Raw genomic sequence first — 5,000 nt, 5'->3', positions numbered from 1 at the left:
AGGGCAGGGACGTAATCAACGCGAGCTTATGACTCGCGCTTACTGGGAATTCCTCGTTCATGGGGAACAATTGCAAGCCCCAATCCCTAGCACGAAGGAGGTTCAGCGGGTTACCCCGACCTTTCGGCCTAGGAAGACACGCTGATTCCTTCAGTGTAGCGCGCGTGCGGCCCAGAACATCTAAGGGCATCACAGACCTGTTATTGCTCAATCTCGTGCGGCTAGAAGCCGCCTGTCCCTCTAAGAAGAAAAGTAATCGCTGACAGCACGAAGGATGTCACGCGACTAGTTAGCAGGCTAGAGTCTCGTTCGTTATCGGAATTAACCAGACAAATCGCTCCACCAACTAAGAACGGCCATGCACCACCACCCACCGAATCAAGAAAGAGCTATCAATCTGTCAATCCTTCCGGTGTCCGGGCCTGGTGAGGTTTCCCGTGTTGAGTCAAATTAAGCCGCAGGCTCCACTCCTGGTGGTGCCCTTCCGTCAATTCCTTTAAGTTTCAGCTTTGCAACCATACTTCCCCCGGAACCCAAAAGCTTTGGTTTCCCGGAGGCTGCCCGCCGAGTCATCGGAGGAACTGCGGCGGATCGCTGGCTGGCATCGTTTATGGTTAGAACTAGGGCGGTATCTGATCGCCTTCGAACCTCTAACTTTCGTTCTTGATTAATGAAAACATACTTGGCAAATGCTTTCGCTTCTGTTCGTCTTGCGACGATCCAAGAATTTCACCTCTAACGTCGCAATACGAATGCCCCCGCCTGTCCCTATTAATCATTACCTCGGGTTCCGAAAACCAACAAAATAGAACCGAGGTCCTATTCCATTATTCCATGCACACAGTATTCAGGCGGGCTTGCCTGCTTTAAGCACTCTAATTTGTTCAAAGTAAACGTGCCGGCCCACCGAGACACTCACTCAAGAGCACCCTGGTAGGATTGCAACGGGGTCCGCCTCGGGACGCACGAGCACGCACGAGGCGCGTCGCACGCCTTCGGCTCGCCCCACCGGCAGGACGTCCCCACGATACATGCCAGTTAAACACCGACGGGCGGTGAACCAACAGCGTGGGACACAAATCCAACTACGAGCTTTTTAACCGCAACAACTTTAATATACGCTATTGGAGCTGGAATTACCGCGGCTGCTGGCACCAGACTTGCCCTCCAATAGATACTCGTTAAAGGATTTAAAGTGTACTCATTCCGATTACGGGGCCTCGGATGAGTCCCGTATCGTTATTTTTCGTCACTACCTCCCCGTGCCGGGAGTGGGTAATTTGCGCGCCTGCTGCCTTCCTTGGATGTGGTAGCCGTTTCTCAGGCTCCCTCTCCGGAATCGAACCCTGATTCCCCGTTACCCGTTACAACCATGGTAGGCGCAGAACCTACCATCGACAGTTGATAAGGCAGACATTTGAAAGATGCGTCGCCGGTACGAGGACCGTGCGATCAGCCCAAAGTTATTCAGAGTCACCAAGGCAAACGGACCGGACGAGCCGACCGATTGGTTTTGATCTAATAAAAGCGTCCCTTCCATCTCTGGTCGGGACTCTGTTTGCATGTATTAGCTCTAGAATTACCACAGTTATCCAAGTAACGTGGGTACGATCTAAGGAACCATAACTGATTTAATGAGCCATTCGCGGTTTCACCTTAATGCGGCTTGTACTGAGACATGCATGGCTTAATCTTTGAGACAAGCATATGACTACTGGCAGGATCAACCAGGGAGCTGCGTCAACTAGAGCTGAGCAGCCGGCCGCCCGGGAGTGTGTCCCGGGGGCCCGCGCGAACACGCAAGCGTCCGCTCAATTATTCTGCAAACAGGAGGAGGCTGCGCTCCCCTGCACCATACACCTCGAAACCCTCTCAGGTCCCGGCGGCGCGCAGCGCCGTCCTAAGTACTTGGTCGGGTTCGAGAGAGGCGCAATCGCCCGGAGTTTGGCGAGTAGACGCTTTAGGTGCGACCACCCGTGCTCCCAACTGAGCTTGCCGCTGCCGACAGAGGCCCGGGAGCGTGCTGTCGTGGCATTGCCGGCGGGAGACAACACGCGCCACCTACGGTGACCGGCAGCTCCAACGCCAGCGCCACAGAAGGACAAAAGCCCCACTTGGGTGCCGAAGCGAACTCTCCCAGCACAGCGCACGCGCCAACACGTCCGCACAGCTGCGATACAAACCACCTGCGAGAACCGCAGAGGCGACCGAGCAGCAGACGGCGTCGCGGCGCCGAGCGCCGGGCGGCGGCGCATCCTCAGCGCACACAGTCCTCAATCGGACCAGCACACTGCAGATGTCCACCGCGCTTCGCACCGGGCCCGCGAGGACCTACTTTGGCCGCACGGCGCCGCGTGCAGGGTGCGCCGGCGCGCAGCTGCGCCGCCTGCCGCCTCCGTCGGCCGGCGCGCCTGCCAGTGGCCGCCCCCACCAGCCGGCTGTAGCGCGTGCGCCCACGCACCGCGCGGCCAGCACGCCGGGCGGCCCCCCCTCACCGGCCGGGGCCGGTCCCACCCAGCCACCGCCGCGTATCGCTTCACACCCACATGCCATTCACGTTCGTGGGCATGGTGGGTATCGCTGAAACAACCGGTTGGTAGCTCAACCGATCGTCGCCATCACTGATTCACCTCTAGCGAGAACAACCGCACCACAACGGTTTACCAGTTGTTCATTTGCGTAACGTCACCAGCAAACGTAGGCGTCCATCGCCATTTGCAAATTCAACGATTGTTGCATGCCTGTGTCAGGTGTCACGACACACTATGTCTGCCCACATACACGCAACAACATGTGCACGCTTCGCAAACACGTGGAAGGTGGCCCCCCGTACGTATGCGATGTCCATTGCGCAAACGACTGTCAACCGGCCTCTGTCGCATGTCGCAGATGTGGAACGCAGTGCACCATGCTATCACGGTGTGTGAGAAGAGACGACAACGTCTGACAACACGCGCCACTACATCAACAGACGGCTCATGCTGATCGCCATCCAGGGCATACCACACTGCACTCCAGCTCTTATAGGGAGACGACACGTAGCTGCGTGCACAACATTTGGACCGCATGGTTCGCCGTTGTTGGCGCAGTCGTTGTACGGTCACATGTACCACGATGTATCATTCAGTACATGAGGACCAATGTGCAGTACAGTGTGTGATTTGGAGGTACAACATCAGCGGACAGTTGACACAGGCCGTACCACAGCGTAGGCGCAGTGCTTCGCCATGCGAATGCCAATGAACAACTGCGAAGGGCATTGAGCATGTACGTCCTGCTGCCATCCACATTACAGTGTATCGCTGCAAGGTGTTTAACATGAAGCGATACACTGGGGACCGGGCAGTGCGAGTAGCAAACTATATTGCGGGGGTTGCAGTTAGGCAACACTACACTAATTTAACGCGTCGTATGACAATTACAGAGCAGGTTAAGGCCCAACGTGTGTTGGGTTAAGGCCCAACGTGTGTTGGGTTAAGGCCCAACGTGTGTTGGGTTAAGGCCCAACGTGTGTTGGGTTAAGGCCCAACGTGTGTTGGGTTAAGGCCCAACGTGTGTTGGGTTAAGGCCCAACGTGTGTTGGGTTAAGGCCCAACGTGTGTTGGGTTACAGCACAATATGGGTTACGTTAAGGGGCAATGTGGGTTACGTTAAGGGGCAATGTGGGTTACGTTAAGGCGCAATATAGGTTACGTTAAGGCGCAATATAGGTTACGTTAAGGCGCAATATAGGTTACGTTAAGGCGCAATATAGGTTACGTTAAGGCGCAATATAGGTTACGTTAAGGCGCAATATAGGTTACGTTAAGGCGCAATATAGGTTACGTTAAGGCGCAATATAGGTTACGTTAAGGCGCAATATAGGTTACGTTAAGGCGCAATATAGGTTACGTTAAGGCGCAATATAGGTTACGTTAAGGCGCAATATAGGTTACGTTAAGGCGCAATATAGGTTACATTAAGGCGCAATATAGGTTACATTAAGGCGCAATATAGGTTACATTAAGGCGCAATATAGGTTACATTAAGGCGCAATATAGGTTAGGTTAAAACACGACATAGGTTAGGTTAAGGCACGACATAGGTTAGGTTAAGGCACGACATAGGTTAGGTTAAGGCACGACATAGGTTAGGTTAAGGCACGACATAGGTTAGGTTAAGGCACGACATAGGTTAGGTTAAGGCACGACATAGGTTAGGTTAAGGCACGACATAGGTTAGGTTAAGGCACGACATAGGTTAGGTTAAGGCACGACATAGGTTAGGTTAAGGCACGACATAGGTTAGGTTAAGGCACGACATAGGTTAGGTTAAGGCACGACATAGGTTAGGTTAAGGCACGACATAGGTTAGGTTAAGGCACGACATAGGTTAGGTTAAGGCACGACATAGGTTAGGTTAAGGCACGACATAGGTTAGGTTAAGGCACGACATAGGTTAGGTTAAGGCACGACATAGGTTAGGTTAAGGCACGACATAGGTTAGGTTAAGGCACGACATAGGTTAGGTTAAGGCACGACATAGGTTAGGTTAAGGCACGACATAGGTTAGGTTAAGGCACGACATAGGTTAGGTTAAGGTACGACATAGGTTAGGTTAAGGTACGACATAGGTTAGGTTAAGGTACGACATAGGTTAGGTTAAGGTACGACATAGGTTAGGTTAAGGTACGACATAGGTTAGGTTAAGGTACGACATAGGTTAGGTTAAGGTACGACATAGGTTAGGTTAAGGTACGACATAGGTTAGGTTAAGGTACGACATAGGTTAGGTTAAGGTACGACATAGGTTAGGTTAAGGTACGACATAGGTTAGGTTAAGGTACGACATAGGTTAGGTTAAGGTACGACATAGGTTAGGTTAAGGTACGACATAGGTTAGGTTAAGGTACACATTGTTGTAAGGAAAGGTTTAATGGGGGGGGGGGGGCGGCGGCCGGTTTGTTGATTGTGATTATAGTACGTGGATGCCTGCGGTATCATCTGATTTGCCACGTCAGG

General features: G+C 52.8%; 1 non-coding gene across 1 annotated transcript in view; it reads right to left on the bottom strand.

Moving 5' to 3' along the window:
• LOC126447518 (small subunit ribosomal RNA) overlaps positions 1-1,734 on the bottom strand; it is a 1,911-nt gene extending 177 nt beyond the window's left edge. Inside the window, exon 1 of the ribosomal RNA XR_007583727.1 lies at positions 1-1,734. This exon is cut by the window's left edge and continues 177 nt beyond it. This is a non-coding gene — a ribosomal RNA (small subunit ribosomal RNA).
• Positions 1,735-5,000: the final 3,266 nt, after the last annotated feature.

Source organism: Schistocerca serialis, unplaced genomic scaffold (genome assembly GCF_023864345.2).
Source record: "Schistocerca serialis cubense isolate TAMUIC-IGC-003099 unplaced genomic scaffold, iqSchSeri2.2 HiC_scaffold_510, whole genome shotgun sequence".
Lineage (NCBI taxonomy): Eukaryota > Metazoa > Arthropoda > Insecta > Orthoptera > Acrididae > Schistocerca > Schistocerca serialis.
Note: the sequence above shows the minus strand (reverse complement) of the source record. Positions and strands in the feature narration are given on the sequence as shown.